We start from the raw sequence: 24,018 nt of genomic DNA on the forward strand, positions 1-24,018 counted from the left end.
CCCCCATAGAAGCCGAGATATAGGCCTTCAAAGTTTGGGTTTTTTCATTTTTCAAGTATACCCCCCCGTATCGAATTTTTCACCAAAAATTGATTTTTTTCGAATTTGAATAAACTATACCAGCGGCTTGTTCCCATCACCTACAACACGAAAACACCGGGTTATAATGAGTTTCGATAAAAACTAAGGGAATTATAGCACTTTGAAAATGCGAAAAATCGATTTTCTTTAAACCCAAAAATTGCTTTAGAAATCCCTATCAGCGGCTTATTTCCATCACCTACATTACGAAAACACCGGGTTATAACGGAATTCGAACAGAACAAGTGGAATTATAGCTCTTTGAAAATTCGGAAAAAAGTCAATTTTTTACCCCGTTTTTGAGGCCAAAAATGGGCATCAAAAATGCCATATCTCGGCTATCGTAAATGCTACGACCTTGCGGATGGTCTCGTTGGATTCAGAACGGCGAAACTAAGACAAAACCGTTGGAATTTTCCCGATAGCTCCCATAAAAGCCGAGATATAGGCCTTCAAAGTTTGGGTTTTTTCATTTTTCGGGTATACCCCCCCGTATCGAATTTTTCACCAAAAATTGATTTTTTTCGAATTTGAATTAACTATACCAGCGGCTTGTTCCCATCACCTACAACACGAAAACACCGGGTTATAATGAGTTTCGATAAAAACTAAGGGAATTATAGCACTTTGAAAATGCGAAAAATCGATTTTCTTTAAACCCAAAAATTACTTTAGAAATCCCTATCAGCGGCTTATTTCCATCACCTACATTACGAAAACACCGGGTTATAACGGAATTCGAACAGAACAAGTGGAATTATAGCTCTTTGAAAATTCGGAAAAAAGTCAATTTTTTACCCCGTTTTTGAGGCCAAAAATGGGCATCAAAAATGCCATATCTCGGCTATCGTAAAAGCTACGACCTTGCGGATGGTCTCGTTGGATTCAGAACGGCGAAACTAAGACAAAACCGTTGGAATTTTCCCGATAGCTCCCATAGAAGCCGAGATATAGGCCTTCAAAGTTTGGGTTTTTTCATTTTTCGAGTATACCCCCCCGTATCGAATTTTTCACCAAAAATTGATTTTTTTCGAATTTGAATTAACTATACCAGCGGCTTGTTCCCATCACCTACAACACGAAAACACCGGGTTATAATGAGTTTCGATAAAAACTAAGGGAATTATAGCACTTTGAAAATGCGAAAAATCGATTTTCTTTAAACCCAAAAATTACTTTAGAAATCCCTATCAGCGGCTTATTTCCATCACCTACATTACGAAAACACCGGGTTATAACGGAATTCGAACAGAACAAGTGGAATTATAGCTCTTTGAAAATTCGGAAAAAAGTCAATTTTTTACCCCGTTTTTGAGGCCAAAAATGGGCATCAAAAATGCCATATCTCGGCTATCGTAAATGCTACGACCTTGCGGATGGTCTCGTTGGATTCAGAACGGCGAAACTAAGACAAAACCGTTGGAATTTTCCCGATAGCTCCCATAAAAGCCGAGATATAGGCCTTCAAAGTTTGGGTTTTTTCATTTTTCGGGTATACCCCCCCGTATCGAATTTTTCACCAAAAATTGATTTTTTTCGAATTTGAATTAACTATACCAGCGGCTTGTTCCCATCACCTACAACACGAAAACACCGGGTTATAATGAGTTTCGATAAAAACTAAGGGAATTATAGCACTTTGAAAATGCGAAAAATCGATTTTCTTTAAACCCAAAAATTGCTTTAGAAATCCCTATCAGCGGCTTATTTCCATCACCTACATTACGAAAACACCGGGTTATAACGGAATTCGAACAGAACAAGTGGAATTATAGCTCTTTGAAAATTCGGAAAAAAGTCAATTTTTTACCCCGTTTTTGAGGCCAAAAATGGGCATCAAAAATGCCATATCTCGACTATCGTAAAAGCTACGACCTTGCGGATGGTCTCGTTGGATTCAGAACGGCGAAACTAAGACAAAACCGTTGGAATTTTCCCGATAGCTCCCATAGAAGCCGAGATATAGGCCTTCAAAGTTTGGGTTTTTTCATTTTTCGGGTATACCCCCCCGTATCGAATTTTTCACCAAAAATTGATTTTTTTCGAATTTGAATTAACTATACCAGCGGCTTGTTCCCATCACCTACAACACGAAAACACCGGGTTATAATGAGTTTCGATAAAAACTAAGGGAATTATAGCACTTTGAAAATGCGAAAAATCGATTTTCTTTAAACCGAAAAATTGCTTTAGAAATCCCTATCAGCGGCTTATTTCCATCACCTACATTACGAAAACACCGGGTTATAACGGAATTCGAACAGAACAAGTGGAATTATAGCTCTTTGAAAATTCGGAAAAAAGTCAATTTTTTACCCCGTTTTTGAGGCCAAAAATGGGCATCAAAAATGCCATATCTCGACTATCGTAAAAGCTACGACCTTGCGGATGGTCTCGTTGGATTCAGAACGGCGAAACTAAGACAAAACCGTTGGAATTTTCCCGATAGCTCCCATAGAAGCCGAGATATAGGCCTTCAAAGTTTGGGTTTTTTCATTTTTCGGGTATACCCCCCCGTATCGAATTTTTCACCAAAAATTGATTTTTTTCGAATTTGAATTAACTATACCAGCGGCTTGTTCCCATCACCTACAACACGAAAACACCGGGTTATAATGAGTTTCGATAAAAACTAAGGGAATTATAGCACTTTGAAAATGCGAAAAATCGATTTTCTTTAAACCGAAAAATTGCTTTAGAAATCCCTATCAGCGGCTTATTTCCATCACCTACATTACGAAAACACCGGGTTATAACGGAATTCGAACAGAACAAGTGGAATTATAGCTCTTTGAAAATTCGGAAAAAAGTCAATTTTTTACCCCCGTTTTTGAGGCCAAAAATGGGCATCAAAAATGCCATATCTCGGCTATCGTAAAAGCTACGACCTTGCGGATGGTCTTGTTGGATTCAGAACGGCGAAACTAAGACAAAACCGTTGGAATTTTCCCGATAGCTCCCATAGAAGCCGAGATATAGGCCTTCAAAGTTTGGGTTTTTTCATTTTTCGGGTATACCCCCCCGTATCGAATTTTTCACCAAAAATTGATTTTTTTCGAATTTGAATTAACTATACCAGCGGCTTGTTCCCATCACCTACAACACGAAAACACCGGGTTATAATGAGTTTCGATAAAAACTAAGGGAATTATAGCACTTTGAAAATGCGAAAAATCGATTTTCTTTAAACCCAAAAATTGCTTTAGAAATCCCTATCAGCGGCTTATTTCCATCACCTACATTACGAAAACACCGGGTTATAACGGAATTCGAACAGAACAAGTGGAATTATAGCTCTTTGAAAATTCGGAAAAAAGTCAATTTTTTACCCCGTTTTTGAGGCCAAAAATGGGTATCAAAAATGCCATATCTCGGATATCGTAAAAGCTACGACCTTGCGGATGGTCTCGTTGGATTCAGAACGGCGAAACTAAGACAAAACCGTTGGAATTTTCCCGATAGCTCCCATAGAAGCCGAGATATAGGCCTTCAAAGTTTGGGTTTTTTCATTTTTCGGGTATACCCCCCCGTATCGAATTTTTCACCAAAAATTGATTTTTTTCGAATTTGAATTAACTATACCAGCGGCTTGTTCCCATCACCTACAACACGAAAACACCGGGTTATAATGAGTTTCGATAAAAACTAAGGGAATTATAGCACTTTGAAAATGCGAAAAATCGATTTTCTTTAAACCCAAAAATAGCTTCAGAAACCCCTATCAGCGGCTTATTCCCATCACCTACATTACGAAAACACCGGGTTATAACGGAATTCGACCAGAACAAGTGGAATTATAGCTCTTTGAAAATTCGGAAAAAAGTCAATTTTTTACCCCGTTTTTGAGGCCAAAAATGGGCATCAAAAATGCCATATCTCGGCTATCGTAAAAGCTACGACCTTGCGGATTGTCTCGTTGGATTCAGAACGGCGAAACTAAGACAAAACCGTTGGAATTTTCCCGATAGCTCCCATAGAAGCCGAGATATAGGCCTTCAAAGTTTGGGTTTTTTCATTTTTCGGGTATACCCCCCCGTATCGAATTTTTTACAAAAAATTGATTTTTTTCGAATTTGAATTAACTATACCAGCGGCTTGTTCCCATCACCTACAACACGAAAACATCGGGTTATAATGAGTTTTGATAAAAACTAAGGGAATTATTGCACTTTGAAAATGCGAAAAATCCAAAAATTGCTTTAGAAATCCCTATCAGCGGCTTATTCCCATCACCTACATTACGAAAACACCGGGTTATAACGGAATTCGAACAGAACAAGTGGAATTATAGCTCTTTGAAAATTCGGAAAAAAGTCAATTTTTTACCCCGTTTTTGAGGCCAAAAATGGGCATCAAAAATGCCATATCTCGGCTATCGTAAAAGCTACGACCTTGCGGATGGTCTCGTTGGATTCAGAACGGCGAAACTAAGACAAAACCGTTGGAATTTTCCCGATAGCTCCCATAGAAGCCGAGATATAGGCCTTCAAAGTTTGGGTTTTTTCATTTTTCGGGTATACCCCCCCGTATCGAATTTTTTACAAAAAATTGATTTTTTTCGAATTTGAATTAACTATACCAGCGGCTTGTTCCCATCACCTACAACACGAAAACATCGGGTTATAATGAGTTTTGATAAAAACTAAGGGAATTATTGCACTTTGAAAATGCGAAAAATCCAAAAATTGCTTTAGAAATCCCTATCAGCGGCTTATTCCCATCACCTACATTACGAAAACACCGGGTTATAACGGAATTCGAACAGAACAAGTGGAATTATAGCTCTTTGAAAATTCGGAAAAAAGTCAATTTTTTACCCCGTTTTTGAGGCCAAAAATGGGCATCAAAAATGCCATATCTCGGCTATCGTAAAAGCTACGACCTTGCGGATGGTCTCGTTGGATTCAGAACGGCGAAACTAAGACAAAACCGTTGGAATTTTCCCGATAGCTCCCATAGAAGCCGAGATATAGGCCTTCAAAGTTTGGGTTTTTTCATTTTTCGGGTATACCCCCCCGTATCGAATTTTTTACAAAAAATTGATTTTTTTCGAATTTGAATTAACTATACCAGCGGCTTGTTCCCATCACCTTCAACACGAAAACATCGGGTTATAATGAGTTTTGATAAAAACTAAGGGAATTATTGCACTTTGAAAATGCGAAAAATCCAAAAATTGCTTTAGAAATCCCTATCAGCGGCTTATTCCCATCACCTACATTACGAAAACACCGGGTTATAACGGAATTCGAACAGAACAAGTGGAATTATAGCTCTTTGAAAATTCGGAAAAAAGTCAATTTTTTACCCCGTTTTTGAGGCCAAAAATGGGCATCAAAAATGCCATATCTCGGCTATCGTAAAAGCTACGACCTTGCGGATGGTCTCGTTGGATTCAGAACGGCGAAACTAAGACAAAACCGTTGGAATTTTCCCGATAGCTCCCATAGAAGCCGAGATATAGGCCTTCAAAGTTTGGGTTTTTTCATTTTTCGGGTATACCCCCCCGTATCGAATTTTTCACCAAAAATTGATTTTTTTCGAATTTGAATTAACTATACCAGCGGCTTGTTCCCATCACCTACAACACGAAAACACCGGGTTATAATGAGTTTCGATAAAAACTAAGGGAATTATAGCACTTTGAAAATGCGAAAAATCGATTTTCTTTAAACCGAAAAATTGCTTTAGAAATCCCTATCAGCGGCTTATTTCCATCACCTACATTACGAAAACACCGGGTTATAACGGAATTCGAACAGAACAAGTGGAATTATAGCTCTTTGAAAATTCGGAAAAAAGTCAATTTTTTACCCCCGTTTTTGAGGCCAAAAATGGGCATCAAAAATGCCATATCTCGGCTATCGTAAAAGCTACGACCTTGCAGATGGTCTCGTTGGATTCAGAACGGCGAAACTAAGACAAAACCGTTGGAATTTTCCCGATAGCTCCCATAAAAGCCGAGATATAGGCCTTCAAAGTTTGGGTTTTTTCATTTTTCGGGTATACCCCCCCGTATCGAATTTTTCACCAAAAATTGATTTTTTTCGAATTTGAATTAACTATACCAGCGGCTTGTTCCCATCACCTACAACACGAAAACACCGGGTTATAATGAGTTTCGATAAAAACTAAGGGAATTATAGCACTTTGAAAATGCGAAAAATCGATTTTCTTTAAACCCAAAAATTGCTTTAGAAATCCCTATCAGCGGCTTATTTCCATCACCTACATTACGAAAACACCGGGTTATAACGGAATTCGAACAGAACAAGTGGAATTATAGCTCTTTGAAAATTCGGAAAAAAGTCAATTTTTTACCCCGTTTTTGAGGCCAAAAATGGGCATCAAAAATGCCATATCTCGGCTATCGTAAAAGCTACGACCTTGCGGATGGTACTCTCACGAGATGTGTGGCGAAACTAAGACAAAACCGTTGGAATTTTCCCGATAGCTCCCATAAAAGCCGAGATATAGGCCTTCAAAGTTTGGGTTTTTTCATTTTTCGGGTATACCCCCCCGTATCGAATTTTTCACCAAAAATTGATTTTTTTTCGAATTTGAATTAACTATACCAGCGGCTTGTTCCCATCACCTTCAACACGAAAACATCGGGTTATAATGAGTTTCGATAAAAACTAAGGGAATTATAGCACTTTGAAAATGCGAAAAATCGATTTTCTTTAAACCCAAAAATTGCTTTAGAAATCCCTATCAGCGGCTTATTTCCATCACCTACATTACGAAAACACCGGGTTATAACGGAATTCGAACAGAACAAGTGGAATTATAGCTCTTTGAAAATTCGGAAAAAAGTCAATTTTTTTACCCCGTTTTTGAGGCCAAAAATGGGCATCAAAAATGCCATACTCTCACGAGATGTGTTTACGACCTTGCGGATGGTCTCGTTGGATTCAGAACGGCGAAACTAAGACAAAACCGTTGGAATTTTCCCGATAGCTCCCATAGAAGCCGAGATATAGGCCTTCAAAGTTTGGGTTTTTTCATTTTTCGGGTATACCCCCCCGTATCGAATTTTTCACCAAAAATTGATTTTTTTCGAATTTGAATTAACTATACCAGCGGCTTGTTTCCATCACCTATAACACGAAAACACCGGGTTATAATGAGTTTCGATAAAAACTAAGGGAATTATAGCACTTTGAAAATGCGAAAAAATCGATTTTCTTTAAACCCAAAAATAGCTACAGAAACCCCTATCAGCGGCTTATTTCCATCACCTACATTACGAAAACACCGGGTTATAACGGAATTCGAAGAGAACAAGTGGAATTATAGCTCTGTTGAAAATTCGGAAAAAAGTCAATTTTTTACCCCGTTTTTGAGGCCAAAAATGGGCATCAAAAATGCCATATCTCGGCTATCGTAAAAGCTACGACCTTGCGGATGGTCTCGTTGGATTCAGAACGGCGAAACTAAGACAAAACCGTTGGAATTTTCCCGATAGCTCCCATAGAAGCCGAGATATAGGCCTTCAAAGTTTGGGTTTTTTCATTTTTCGGGTATACCCCCCCGTATCGAATTTTTTACAAAAAATTGATTTTTTTCGAATTTGAATTAACTATACCAGCGGCTTGTTCCCATCACCTTCAACACGAAAACATCGGGTTATAATGAGTTTTGATAAAAACTAAGGGAATTATTTGCACTTTGAAAATGCGAAAAATCCAAAAATTGCTTTAGAAATCCCTATCAGCGGCTTATTCCCATCACCTACATTACGAAAACACCGGGTTATAACGGAATTCGAACAGACAAGTGGAATTATAGCTCTTTGAAAATTCGGAAAAAAGTCAATTTTTTACCCCGTTTTTGAGGCCAAAAATGGGCATCAAAAATGCCATATCTCGGCTATCGTAAAAGCTACGACCTTGCGGATGGTCTCGTTGGATTCAGAACGGCGAAACTAAGACAAAAACCGTTGGAATTTTCCCGATAGCTCCCATAGAAGCCGAGATATAGGCCTTCAAAGTTTGGGTTTTTTCATTTTTCGGGTATACCCCCCCGTATCGAATTTTTTACAAAAAATTGATTTTTTTCGAATTTGAATTAACTATACCAGCGGCTTGTTCCCATCACCTTCAACACGAAAACATCGGGTTATAATGAGTTTTGATAAAAACTAAGGGAATTATTGCACTTTGAAAATGCGAAAAATCCAAAAATTGCTTTAGAAATCCCTATCAGCGGCTTATTCCCATCACCTACATTACGAAAACACCGGGTTATAACGGAATTCGAACAGAACAAGTGGAATTATAGCTCTTTGAAAATTCGGAAAAAAGTCAATTTTTTACCCCGTTTTTGAGGCCAAAAATGGGCATCAAAAATGCCATATCTCGGCTATCGTAAAAGCTACGACCTTGCGGATGGTCTCGTTGGATTCAGAACGGCGAAACTAAGACAAAACCGTTGGAATTTTCCCGATAGCTCCCATAGAAGCCGAGATATAGGCCTTCAAAGTTTGGGTTTTTTCATTTTTTCGGGTATACCCCCCCGTATCGAATTTTTCACACCAAAAATTGATTTTTTTCGAATTTGAATTAACTATACCAGCGGCTTGTTCCATCACCTACAACACGAAAACACCGGGTTATAATGAGTTTCGATAAAAACTAAGGGAATTATAGCACTTTGAAAATGCGAAAAATCGATTTTCTTTAAACCGAAAAATTGCTTTAGAAATCCCTATCAGCGGCTTATTTCCATCACCTACATTACGAAACACACCGGGTTATAACGGAATTCGAACAGAACAAGTGGAATTATAGCTCTTTGAAAATTCGGAAAAAAGTCAATTTTTTTACCCCGTTTTTTGAGGCCAAAAATGGGTATCAAAAATGCCATATCTCGGATATCGTAAAAGCTACGACCTTGCGGATGGTCTCGTTGGATTCAGAACGGCGAAACTAAGACAAAACCGTTGGAATTTTTCCCGATAGCTCCCATAGAAGCCGAGATATAGGCCTTCAAAGTTTGGGTTTTTTCATTTTTTCGGGTATACCCCCCCGTATCGAATTTTTCACCAAAAATTGATTTTTTCGAATTTGAATTAACTATACCAGCGGCTTGTTCCCATCACCTACAACACGAAAACACCGGGTTATAATGAGTTTCGATAAAAACTAAGGGAATTATAGCACTTTGAAAATGCGAAAAATCGATTTTCTTTAAACCCAAAAAATAGCTTCAGAAACCCCTATCAGCGGCTTATTCCCATCACCTACATTACGAAAACACCGGGTTATAACGGAATTCGACCAGAACAAGTGGAATTATAGCTCTTTGAAAATTCGGAAAAAAGTCAATTTTTTACCCCGTTTTTGAGGCCAAAAATGGGCATCAAAAATGCCATATCTCGGCTATCGTAAAAGCTACGACCTTGCAGATGGTCTCGTTGGATTCAGAACGGCGAAACTAAGACAAAACCGTTGGAATTTTCCCGATAGCTCCCATAAAAGCCGAGATATAGGCCTTCAAAGTTTGGGTTTTTTCATTTTTCGGGGTATACCCCCCCGTATCGAATTTTTCACCAAAAAATTGATTTTTTTCGAATTTGAATTAACTATACCAGCGGCTTGTTCCCATCACCTACAACACGAAAACACCGGTTATAATGAGTTTCGATAAAAACTAAGGGAATTATAGCACTTTGAAAATGCGAAAAATCGATTTTCTTTAAACCCAAAAAATTGCTTTAGAAATCCCTATCAGCGGCTTATTTCCATCACCTACATTACGAAAACACCGGGTTATAACGGAATTCGAACAGAACAAGTGGAATTATAGCTCTTTGAAAATTCGGAAAAAAGTCAATTTTTTACCCCGTTTTTGAGGCCAAAAATGGGCATCAAAAATGCCATATCTCGGCTATCGTAAAAGCTACGACCTTGCGGATGGTCTCGTTGGATTCAGAACGGCGAAACTAAGACAAAACCGTTGGAATTTTCCCGATAGCTCCCATAAAAGCCGAGATATAGGCCTTCAAAGTTTGGGTTTTTTTCATTTTTCGGGTATACCCCCCGTATCGAATTTTTCACCAAAAATTGATTTTTTTCGAATTTGAATTAACTATACCAGCGACTTGTCCCATCACCTACAACACGAAAACACCGGGTTATAATGAGTTTCGATAAAAACTAAGGGAATTATAGCACTTTGAAAAATGCGAAAAATCGATTTTCTTTAAACCCAAAAATTGCTTTAGAAATCCCTATCAGCGGCTTATTTCCATCACCTACATTACGAAAACACCGGGTTATAACGGAATTCGAACAGAACAAGTGGAATTATAGCTCTTTGAAAATTCGAGAAAAAAGTCAATTTTTTACCCCGTTTTTGAGGCCAAAAATGGGCATCAAAAATGCCATATCTCGGCTATCGTAAAAGCTACGACCTTGCAGATGGTCTCGTTGGATTCAGAACGGCGAAACTAAGACAAAACCGTTGGAATTTTCCCGATAGCTCCCATAAAAGCCGAGATATAGGCCTTCAAAGTTTGGGTTTTTTTCATTTTTCGGGTATACCCCCCCGTATCGAATTTTTTACAAAAAATTGATTTTTTTTCGAATTTGAATTAACTATACCAGCGGCTTGTTCCCAATCACCTTCAACACGAAACATCGGGTTATAATGAGTTTTGATAAAAACTAAGGGAATTATTGCACTTTGAAATGCGAAAAATCCAAAAATTGCTTTAGAAATCCCTATCAGCGGCTTATTCCCATCACCTACATTACGAAAACACCGGGTTATAACGGAATTCGAACAGAACAAGTGGAATTATAGCTCTTTGAAAATTCGGAAAAAAGTCAATTTTTTACCCCGTTTTTGAGGCCAAAAATGGGCATCAAAAATGCCATATCTCGGCTATCGTAAAAGCTACGACCTTGCGGATGGTCTCGTTGGATTCAGAACGGCGAAACTAAGACAAAACCGTTGGAATTTTCCCGATAGCTCCCATAGAAGCCGAGATATAGGCCTTCAAAGTTTGGGTTTTTTCATTTTTCGGGTATACCCCCCCGTATCGAATTTTTCACCAAAAATTGATTTTTTTCGAATTTGAATTAACTATACCAGCGGCTTGTTCCCATCACCTACAACACGAAAACACCGGGTTATAATGAGTTTCGATAAAAACTAAGGGAATTATAGCACTTTGAAAATGCGAAAAATCGATTTTCTTTAAACCCAAAAATTGCTTTAGAAATCCCTATCAGCGGCTTATTTCCATCACCTACATTACGAAAACACCGGGTTATAACGGAATTCGAACAGAACAAGTGGAATTATAGCTCTTTGAAAATTCGGAAAAAAGTCAATTTTTTACCCCGTTTTTGAGGCCAAAAATGGGCATCAAAAATGCCATATCTCGACTATCGTAAAAGCTACGACCTTGCGGATGGTCTCGTTGGATTCAGAACGGCGAAACTAAGACAAAACCGTTGGAATTTTCCCGATAGCTCCCATAGAAGCCGAGATATAGGCCTTCAAAGTTTGGGTTTTTTCATTTTTCGGGTATACCCCCCCGTATCGAATTTTTCACCAAAAATTGATTTTTTTTCGAATTTGAATTAACTATACCAGCGGCTTGTTCCCATCACCTACAACACGAAAACACCGGGTTATAATGAGTTTCGATAAAAACTAAGGGAATTATAGCACTTTGAAAATGCGAAAAATCGATTTTCTTTAAACCGAAAAATTGCTTTAGAAATCCCTATCAGCGGCTTATTTCCATCACCTACATTACGAAAACACCGGGTTATAACGGAATTCGAACAGAACAAGTGGAATTATAGCTCTTTGAAAATTCGGAAAAAAGTCAATTTTTTACCCCGTTTTTGAGGCCAAAAATGGGCATCAAAAATGCCATATCTCGGCTATCGTAAAAGCTACGACCTTGCGGATGGTCTTGTTGGATTCAGAACGGCGAAACTAAGACAAAACCGTTGGAATTTTCCCGATAGCTCCCATAGAAGCCGAGATATAGGCCTTCAAAGTTTGGGTTTTTTCATTTTTCGGGTATACCCCCCCGTATCGAATTTTTCACCAAAAATTGATTTTTTTCGAATTTGAATTAACTATACCAGCGGCTTGTTCCCATCACCTACAACACGAAAACACCGGGTTATAATGAGTTTCGATAAAAACTAAGGGAATTATAGCACTTTGAAAATGCGAAAAATCGATTTTCTTTAAACCCAAAAATTGCTTTAGAAATCCCTATCAGCGGCTTATTTCCATCACCTACATTACGAAAACACCGGGTTATAACGGAATTCGAACAGAACAAGTGGAATTATAGCTCTTTGAAAATTCGGAAAAAAGTCAATTTTTTACCCCGTTTTTGAGGCCAAAAATGGGCATCAAAAATGCCATATCTCGGCTATCGTAAAAGCTACGACCTTGCGGATGGTCTCGTTGGATTCAGAACGGCGAAACTAAGACAAAACCGTTGGAATTTTCCCGATAGCTCCCATAGAAGCCGAGATATAGGCCTTCAAAGTTTGGGTTTTTTCATTTTTCGGGTATACCCCCCCGTATCGAATTTTTCACCAAAAATTGATTTTTTACGAATTTGAATTAACTATACCAGTGGCTTGTTCCCATCACCTACAACACGAAAACGCCGGGTTATAATGAGTTTCGATAAAAACTAAGGGAATTATAGCACTTTGAAAATGCGAAAAATCGATTTTCTTTAAACCCAAAAATTGCTTTAGAAATCCCTATCAGCGGCTTATTTCCATCACCTACATTACGAAAACACCGGGTTATAACGGAATTCGAACAGAACAAGTGGAATTATAGCTCTTTGAAAATTCGGAAAAAAGTCAATTTTTTACCCCGTTTTTGAGGCCAAAAATGGGCATCAAAAATGCCATATCTCGGCTATCGTAAAAGCTACGACCTTGCGGATGGTCTCGTTGGATTCAGAACGGCGAAACTAAGACAAAACCGTTGGAATTTTCCCGATAGCTCCCATAGAAGCCGAGATATAGGCCTTCAAAGTTTGGGTTTTTTCATTTTTCAAGTATACCCCCCCGTATCGAATTTTTCACCAAAAATTGATTTTTTTCGAATTTGAATAAACTATACCAGCGGCTTGTTCCCATCACCTACAACACGAAAACACCGGGTTATAATGAGTTTCGATAAAAACTAAGGGAATTATAGCACTTTGAAAATGCGAAAAATCGATTTTCTTTAAACCCAAAAATTGCTTTAGAAATCCCTATCAGCGGCTTATTTCCATCACCTACATTACGAAAACACCGGGTTATAACGGAATTCGAACAGAACAAGTGGAATTATAGCTCTTTGAAAATTCGGAAAAAAGTCAATTTTTTACCCCGTTTTTGAGGCCAAAAATGGGCATCAAAAATGCCATATCTCGGCTATCGTAAAAGCTACGACCTTGCGGATGGTCTCGTTGGATTCAGAACGGCGAAACTAAGACAAAACCGTTGGAATTTTCCCGATAGCTCCCATAGAAGCCGAGATATAGGCCTTCAAAGTTTGGGTTTTTTCATTTTTCGGGTATACCCCCCCGTATCGAATTTTTTACAAAAAATTGATTTTTTTCGAATTTGAATTAACTATACCAGCGGCTTGTTCCCATCACCTACAACACGAAAACATCGGGTTATAATGAGTTTTGATAAAAACTAAGGGAATTATTGCACTTTGAAAATGCGAAAAATCCAAAAATTGCTTTAGAAATCCCTATCAGCGGCTTATTCCCATCACCTACATTACGAAAACACCGGGTTATAACGGAATTCGAACAGAACAAGTGGAATTATAGCTCTTTGAAAATTCGGAAAAAAGTCAATTTTTTACCCCGTTTTTGAGGCCAAAAATGGGCATCAAAAATGCCATATCTCGGCTATCGTAAAAGCTACGACCTTGCGGATGGTCTCGTTGGATTCAGAACGGCGAAACTAAGACAAAACCGTTGGAATTTTCCCGATAGCTCCCATAGAAGCCGAGATATAGGCCTTCAAAGTTTGGGTTTTTTCATTTTTCGGGTATACCCCCCCGTATCGAATTTTTTACAAAAAATTGATTTTTTTCGAATTTGAATAACTATACCAGCGGCTTGTTCCCATCACCTTCAACACGAAAACATCGGGTTATAATGAGTTTTGATAAAAAACTAAGGGAATTATTGCACTTTAGAAAATGCGAAAAATCCAAAAATTGCTTTAGAAAATCCCTATCAGCGGCTTATTCCCATCACCTAACATTACGAAAACACCGGTTATAACGGAATTCGAACAGAACAAGTGGAATTATAGCTCTTTGAAAATTCGGAAAAAAGTCAATTTTTTACCCCCGTTTTTGAGGCCAAAAATGGGCATCAAAAATGCATATCTCGGCTATCGTAAAAGCTACGACCTTGCGGATGGTCTCGTTGGATTCAGAACGGCGAAACTAAGACAAAACCGTTGGAATTTTCCCGATAGCTCCCATAGAAGCCGAGATATAGGCCTTCAAAGTTTGGGTTTTTTCATTTTTCGGGTATACCCCCCCGTATCGAATTTTTTACAAAAATTGATTTTTTTTCGAATTTGAATTAACTATACCAGCGGCTTGTTCCCATCACCTACAACACGAAAACATCGGGTTATAATGAGTTTTGATAAAAACTAAGGGAATTATTGCACTTTGAAAATGCGAAAAATCCAAAAATTGCTTTAGAAATCCCTATCAGCGGCTTATTCCCATCACCTACATTACGAAAACACCGGGTTATAACGGAATTCGAACAGAACAAGACTCTCACGAGATGTGTGAAAATTCGGAAAAAGTCAATTTTTTACCCCGTTTTTGAGGCCAAAAATGGGCATCAAAAATGCCATATCTCGGCTATCGTAAAAGCTACGACCTTGCGGATGGTCTCGTTGGATTCAGAACGGCGAAACTAAGACAAAACCGTTGGAATTTTCCCGATAGCTCCCATAGAAGCCGAGATATAGGCCTTCAAAGTTTGGGTTTTTTCATTTTTCGGGTATACCCCCCCGTATCGAATTTTTTACAAAAAATTGATTTTTTTCGAATTTGAATTAACTATACCAGCGGCTTGTTCCCATCACCTACAACACGAAAACATCGGGTTATAATGAGTTTTGATAAAAACTAAGGGAATTATTGCACTTTGAAAATGCGAAAAATCCAAAAATTGCTTTAGAAATCCCTATCAGCGGCTTATTCCCATCACCTACATTACGAAAACACCGGGTTATAACGGAATTCGAACAGAACAAGTGGAATTATAGCTCTTTGAAAATTCGGAAAAAAGTCAATTTTTTACCCCGTTTTTGAGGCCAAAAATGGGCATCAAAAATGCCATATCTCGGCTATCGTAAAAGCTACGACCTTGCGGATGGTCTCGTTGGATTCAGAACGGCGAAACTAAGACAAAACCGTTGGAATTTTCCCGATAGCTCCCATAGAAGCCGAGATATAGGCCTTCAAAGTTTGGGTTTTTTCATTTTTCGGGTATACCCCCCCGTATCGAATTTTTTACAAAAAATTGATTTTTTTCGAATTTGAATTAACTATACCAGCGGCTTGTTCCCATCACCTACAACACGAAAACATCGGGTTATAATGAGTTTTGATAAAAACTAAGGGAATTATTGCACTTTGAAAATGCGAAAAATCCAAAAATTGCTTTAGAAATCCCTATCAGCGGCTTATTCCCATCACCTACATTACGAAAACACCGGGTTATAACGGAATTCGAACAGAACAAGTGGAATTATAGCTCTTTGAAAATTCGGAAAAAAGTCAATTTTTTACCCCGTTTTTGAGGCCAAAAATGGGCATCAAAAATGCCATATCTCGGCTATCGTAAAAGCTACGACCTTGCGGATGGTCTCGTTGGATTCAGAACGGCGAAACTAAGACAAAACCGTTGGAATTTTCCCGATAGCTCCCATAGAAGCCGAGATATAGGCCTTCAAAGTTTGGGTTTTTTCATTTTTCGGGTATACCCCCCCGTATCGAATTTTTTACAAAAAATTGATTTTTTTCGAATTTGAATTAACTATACCAGCGGCTTGTTCCCATCACCTTCAACACGAAAACATCGGGTTATAATGAGTTTTGATAAAAACTAAGGGAATTATTGCACTTTGAAAATGCGAAAAATCCAAAAATTGCTTTAGAAATCCCTATCAGCGGCTTATTCCCATCACCTACATTACGAAAACACCGGGTTATAACGGAATTCGAACAGAACAAGTGGAATTATAGCTCTTTGAAAATTCGGAAAAAAGTCAATTTTTTACCCCGTTTTTGAGGCCAAAAATGGGCATCAAAAATGCCATATCTCGGCTATCGTAAAAGCTACGACCTTGCGGATGGTCTCGTTGGATTCAGAACGGCGAAACTAAGACAAAACCGTTGGAATTTTCCCGATAGCTCCCATAGAAGCCGAGATATAGGCCTTCAAAGTTTGGGTTTTTTCATTTTTCGGGTATACCCCCCCGTATCGAATTTTTCACCAAAAATTGATTTTTTTCGAATTTGAATTAACTATACCAGCGGCTTGTTCCCATCACCTACAACACGAAAACACCGGGTTATAATGAGTTTCGATAAAAACTAAGGGAATTATAGCACTTTGAAAATGCGAAAAATCGATTTTCTTTAAACCCAAAAATAGCTACAGAAACCCCTATCAGCGGCTTATTCCCATCACCTACATTACGAAAACACCGGGTTATAACGGAATTCGACCAGAACAAGTGGAATTATAGCTCTTTGAAAATTCGGAAAAAAGTCAATTTTTTACCCCGTTTTTGAGGCCAAAAATGGGCATCAAAAATGCCATATCTCGGCTATCGTAAAAGCTACGACCTTGCGGATGGTCTCGTTGGATTCAGAACGGCGAAACTAAGACAAAACCGTTGGAATTTTCCCGATAGCTCCCATAGAAGCCGAGATATAGGCCTTCAAAGTTTGGGTTTTTTCATTTTTCGGGTATACCCCCCCGTATCGAATTTTTCACCAAAAATTGATTTTTTACGAATTTGAATTAACTATACCAGTGGCTTGTTCCCATCACCTACAACACGAAAACACCGGGTTATAATGAGTTTCGATAAAAACTAAGGGAATTATAGCACTTTGAAAATGCGAAAAATCGATTTTCTTTAAACCCAAAAATTGCTTTAGAAATCCCTATCAGCGGCTTATTCTCATCACCTACATTACGAAAACACCGGGTTATAACGGAATTCGACCAGAACAAGTGGAATTATAGCTCTTTGAAAATTCGGAAAAAAGTCAATTTTTTACCCCGTTTTTGAAGCCAAAAATGGGCATCAAAAATGCCATATCTCGGCTATCGTAAAAGCTACGAGCTTGCGGATGGTCTTGTTGGATTCAGAACGGCGAAACTAAGACAAAACCGTTGGAATTTTCCCGATAGCTCCCATAGAAGCCGAGATATAGGCCTTCAAAGTTTGGGTTTTTTCATTTTTCGGGTATACCCCCCCGTATCGAATTTTTCACCAAAAATTGATTTTTTTCGAATTTAAATTAACTATACCAGCGGCTTGTTCCCATCACCTACAACACGAAAACACCGGGTTATAATGAGTTTCGATAAAAACTAAGGGAATTATAGCACTTTGAAAATGCGAAAAATCGATTTTCTTTAAACCCAAAAATAGCTACAGAAACCTCTATCAGCGGCTTATTCCCATCACCTACATTACGAAAACACCGGGTTATAACGGAATTCGGCCAGAACAAGTGGAATTATAGCTCTTTGAAAATTCGGAAAAAAGTCAATTTTTTACCCCGTTTTTGAGGCCAAAAATGGGCATCAAAAATGCCATATCTCGGCTATCGTAAAAGCTACGACCTTGCGGATGGTCTCGTTAGATTCAGAACGACCAAACTAAGACAAAACCGTCGGAATTTTCCCGATAGCTCCCACAGATGCCGAGATATCGGCCTTCAAAGTTTGGGTTTTTTCATTTTTCGAGTATACCCCCCCGTTTGGATTTTTTTCAGAAAAAATATTTTTTTTCGAATTCGAACTAACTATACCAGCGGATTGTTCTCGTCAAGTAGATCACAAAAATACCGGGTTATAAGGGAATCCGAGCAGAACTAAGAAATCGAGTATTTTTTCGACCTCGTTTTTGAGGCCGAAAATGGGCATCAAAAATGCCATATCTCGACTATCGTAAAAGCTACTACCTTGCGGATTGTCTCGTTGGATTCAGAACGACGAAACTAAGACAAAACCGTTAGAATTTTCCCGATAGCTCCCACAGATGCCGAGATATCGGCCTTCAAAGTTTGGGTTTTTTCATTTTTCGGGTATACCCCCCCGTTTGGATTTTTTTCAGAAAAAATGTTTTTTTTCGAATTCGAACTAACTATACCAGCGGATTGTTCTTATCAAGTAGATCACAAAAATACCGGGTTATAAGGGAATCCGAGCAGAACTAAGAAATCGAGTATTTTTTCGACCTCGTTTTTGAGGCCAAAAATGGGCATCAAAAATTCCATATTTCGGCTATCGTAAAAGCTATGACCTTGCGGATGGTTTAGTTGGATTTAAAATGATGAAGCTAAAACAAAACCGTTGGAATTTTTCCGATAGTGCCCATAGAAGTCGAGATTTCAGCCTTCAAAGTTTGGATTTTTTCGTTTTTCGGGTATACCCCCCGTATCGAATTTTTTCTGAATCAAAAATTAAGTTTGTCGCTGCTTAGTCATCCCTTAGCCTTAATATCTTCATAAATACCAATCTTATAACAATAAAGGCCACTATCAAAAACGCAGCTTTTAATGAGAACTACAAAAATGATTAGATTTTTTTGCGAGACTGACAATTTTCGAGAAAAGAGCTCCTGAACGTTTAACTGCATGCAATTTAGGTTTGTCACGGCTTACTCATACCTTATTCTTAATAGGTCAAAACGTTCGTATTTAGTTTCATACCTAACTCGTTACCCTTAAGCATGTTTTTCTTCGGCTGAATAAAAATTCAATAATTTTTCGTGATGCATATATGGTACACGTGGCCCATTAAGCCAATTTGGTTCACTAATATGACTTGTCAAGGTCCATTAATTATTTTAAAACTTGATTTAAGAAGCTAATTATTATTTCTAGTTCAAAAGGCCACGCTTTTACTCTTTCGTAAGTTGGCGGTGTTATTGTGACATATGGACCACGTAATAAAAAAACTATGTGGTCTTGAAATTCCGTCAGTATTTTTCAAAAAACAATCCTAAGAAGTTGTTATAAATATAGCAGTGAAATATATTCCTTTGTCATATTTAAAATGAACTGTGACGCTCCCTATCCTGTAAAGAAGACATTACTGAATCATTATTAAATAATATACAGATGGACTGTGACAAAGGATTCGCTTAAATCATTTGCTGCCATACAAATTTTTCAGAACATTTCATCAAACGTCATAAAAACACAGGTAACTTTTTTAAAAATAAGCAAAAATAATTATAATATTAGCTTGTCAGCAGGACGTAGTTGTAAAGTTGATTTATCTTAGTGCGGTCTGTCTACCTAGGGTGAAACAATGCAAATTAACATTACCCACTGGGCAGATATGCAAATCGGCTTGTTGACAAATTGTCATCGGGTAAACAAATGTGCGTCAGACCTCCAAAATATATGATTATTAGTTTAATACATCTGCGTACGTGCATTTAGAGCTTGCCACATTGTAGCTACTTTAGTTAGCACGATTTACATTTTTGTTTGGAATATAGGCTTATCACGTACGGTTTAACTATTCAGGTAGATGGTATAAAATTATATTTAATTTGAATAATTTATCGACTGAATATGAGCTCAATATTGGTTTTATTTTAAAAAATATACTTGAAAAATAAGATATTTAGGTGGTTTTGAGACTTTACCCAAAAAAGCCTAAAATAAAATTTCATACAATTAATGAGAACATTCAGATCGATTAGGTTATCGAATTTTGCAAATTAATGAGCCTTGAATGTTCTAGTCAATTTACTTTTTATGCTGTTATTTTAATTGTTAAGTCAGTTATGTAACATGTACTGGCAAATGTTGATAATTTTTATTTTTAATGTATTTTTTGTATTCTGCCATTTATTCAAAGTACACTCAAAACAATTTTTTTTAATGTACTGAAAACTTTAAATGGAAATATTAAAAGAAAAATTATTACACTATTATTAAACTGTTTACAGATTGATTGAGGCGCAGAATTTTTAAATACGTTGACATTTTATGTTTTATTTTTAAATTGTTTTAGAGAATGTCGAATGTCGTTATATTTTTCGTTTTTAATAAATTTCGTTAAAAATGATTTTATCTTATTTTAAAATATTCCTATTTCTCATTTATATTTTTTTAAATTATCAAATTCAAATATCAATTATTCAGTTTTTATACTGTTTTCTTTCAATTGTTCATTTGTATGGTAAATTTTGAATTTGTATCTTATCAGGTGCAGTTCGGAGGCCTTTATCTAATTTTCAGACATGCTTTTGTGTTAATCAATATTCTCCAGAATATTGATTGACGAAGTTATTAAAGAAGTTATTAAAATTTTATGACAGAATTATTAAAATAAAATATTCTTTCAGGCAGTTCAAGTTCAGAATATTTCTTATTTATAATATATATTATTTATTTTTTTTTTTATATTTATGGTTTAAATGTCTGGAAAGAAAAAAATTAGTTTTACTGCCTGGAAAAAAGACATAAAATGCCTGAAAATTTAAAAAAATATTTCATTCTTTTAAAATATACACTTGAAATGCTTGCAAGGAAGAAAAATTTGTGACTGTTTGAAATAGTACTTGAAATTCAATTTGAGTTTCACTGCCTTGAAAACAGACGTAAAATGCCTGAAAATTGAAAAAAAAATGTTTTATTTTAAACATGAATTTTAAATGCCTGGAAAGAAGCAATTTGAGTTTTTCTGCCTGGAAAATGGACGTGAAATGCCCGAAAAATGAAAAAAGAATCAGTTTTTTAAAACCGTAAACTTGAAATTCCTGGAAAGAGAAGAATTAAGTTTTTTTTCTGGAAAATAGACGTAAAATGCCTGAAAAAAAAATTTGTTGTTTTAAAATATAAACTTGGAATGCCTGCAAGAAGGAAAACATTTTGACTGTCTGAAATTGTACTAAAAATGTCTGGAAAGAGGCAATTTGAGTTTTACTGCCTGGAAAATGGACGCAAAATGCTTCAAAAATAAAAAAAAGAATAATGTTGTTTTAACTTAAACTTGAAATTCCTGGAAAGAGAAAAATTGAGTTTTCTTTCTGGAAAATAGACGTAAAATGCCCGAAAATAAAAAAAACATTATTTATTCTTTTAAAATATAAGCTTGAAATGCCTGCAAGAAAGAAAAATTTTTGACTACCTGAAATAGTACTTGAAATGCCTGGAAAGAGGCAATTTGAGTTTTTCTGCCTGGAAAATGAACGTAAAATACCTGAAAAATGAAAAAAGAATCATTTTTTTAAATTTAAACTTGAAATGCCAAAAACAAGGAAAAATAAGTTTTACTGCCTGGAAAATAGACGTAAAATGGCTGAAAATTAAAAAAAAAAATTTTATTCTTTCAAAATATAAACTTAAAATGCCTGCAAGACAAAAAAATTTTTTTTGACTGTCTAAAATAGTACTTGAAATGCCTGGAAAGAGGCGATTTCAGTTTTTCTGCCTGGAAAATGAACGTAAAATACCTGAAAAATGAAAAAAGATTCATTTTTAAAAATTTAAACTTGAAATGCCAGAAAAGAGGAAAAGTGAGTTTTACTGCCTGGGAAATACACGTAAAATGCCTTTAAATAAAAAAAAAATATTTTTTTTTAATATAAACTTAAAATTCCTGGAAGGAGAAAAATTGAGTTTTCTTTCTGTAAAATAGACGTAAAATGCCTGAAAATAAAAAAAAAATTTCATTCTTTTAAAATATAAACTTGAAATGCCTGCAAGAAAGAAAACATTTTAACTGTCTGAAGTAGTACTAGAAATGCCCGAAAAGAAGAAATTTGATTTTTATTGCCTGGCAAATGGGCGTAAAATCCATGAAACATAAAAAAAAAACAATTTTCTTAAAATATAAACTTGATACGCCTGGACGCAAGTTTTAGTTTGATAGCCTAGAAAATAAAAAAAAATATATTTAACTGCTTGAAAAAGTGAATTTGAAATGCCTGGAAAGAGGATAAATTTTATGCAAATTGATTGAGTCGCAGAATTCTTAAAAAAACATAATTATGAGCTTTTTTTTTAAAACTCTTAACTTACACAAACCCTTGCTGTAAACCTTCTTTAACCCTCACAAAAAAAAAATATCAATTTTTAAAACTCCAATTTTTGTCGCTCAATAGTCGTAATTAAAAGCAAACATTGACAAAAATATTCCATTTACGTGCTGGCGTTACTCCAAACAGGGTATTTTTTTCAAATAACACTTCCAATTTTCAATTTATCACAATATTATGTACCCATTCATGTACAGTGAATACTCTCATGTCAATGCACTCATAATAAATGTATTTAGGAAAAAACTAAAATAGATTCTCAGCACGTCCAGGTAAACTCACTTTAATATACAGTGCTTTCACTTCAAAACGATCCACCATTAATACCTTTCTTAAAAAAAAAAAAAAAAAAAAAAACACGTCAAATTAGATATACAGGGGGACGTTTAATTATGCATTTACTGAAGTTCTGTCAATCACCTCCTCACTTTAATATGTCAAATGGGAACCCCCATCGTGTGATATATCATAGTAAGGAGCGTAAATTTCTCTATTCAACGGTACCAAATAAAATGAAATCGGTAAATGTGTAAGCAAAGAGTTAGCGAAAATGTCTAGAAATAATGATTTTTTTTTTTTTTTAACAAAGTTATTAAGGGTGGATTGTTTTGAAATGAAAGCACTGTATGTATGTATAAAATTGTCTACATGTAATCACATTAATAAACCACTCTTTTTTTTTACGGATTTACCAAGGGTCGTTTATTTTGAAATGAATATCCTGCTTATGGCACTTTTTGAAAACTTTAAAGATAAAAGGTTATAAGCGCAGGTTTCACGTCCAAAAATTTAAAAATACACCCCATAAAGCGCGATATTTAATCCGAAAGCCGTTCCATCAATTTTAGGTTGGCATACATCTGGAGTATTTAACAGTCTATCGGGTTTAGGGTAAGTAAGTGCTTATAGGGTTTGAAAAATTGCGGTTTTCGCAAAATTGATGGTCCATGATAGTTCCTAATTTTGGCGGCGATCGGCGAACTTTCCGGGCCGGTTTAAAAATGAACGAAATTGAAATTAATGGGTTCGTTGGCGAATTATTCGATCGCGTACGCTATAGCCGGTCCTTTATGGAGAAATTCGGGCATCGATGGAGTTATTTACAATAGGAGAAGATCCAATTTTCTCGAGATTAATATATCGTAACGAAAACTTGGTACAAATATTATAACTTTGTAACGAACATTTTTCCAAATAAAATGGGATAAAATCATTAATCGAGGATGTTTGCCCTAAAATTAACAAAAGCCAATCAACTTCACCTAGTGAACGGAAAATTTACATGCATTTAAATAAATGAACGATTAATGGCTTTTTCTACATGACAACATTTTTTTAAATTTGAATATATCAGCAGAATATTGCACTTTTTGGGACCGATAATGCATTCATTGGATTCATAAAACATAGTTAATATACAGTATTAAAACATATCATCCATTGTTAAGTCAGGAGTGAGAGAAATATTATTTGTTTAATGAGACCCCGACTTGGAGTCTTTTACTTTTGTAATATACATTATGTTGTGTCACAATATTAATAATAAAAAAGCAAATTAATTTTTACACCATAATTCTTGTAGTTTGTTCGCTCT

General features: G+C 36.3%; 1 protein-coding gene across 5 annotated transcripts in view; it reads right to left on the reverse strand.

Moving 5' to 3' along the window:
- Positions 1–24,018, reverse strand: part of LOC126744438 (chaoptin) — a 294,134-nt gene that overhangs the window by 109,383 nt on the left and 160,733 nt on the right. The window lies entirely within an intron of this gene.

This window comes from Anthonomus grandis, chromosome 14 (genome assembly GCF_022605725.1).
Source record: "Anthonomus grandis grandis chromosome 14, icAntGran1.3, whole genome shotgun sequence".
Taxonomy (NCBI): Eukaryota; Metazoa; Arthropoda; class Insecta; order Coleoptera; family Curculionidae; genus Anthonomus; species Anthonomus grandis.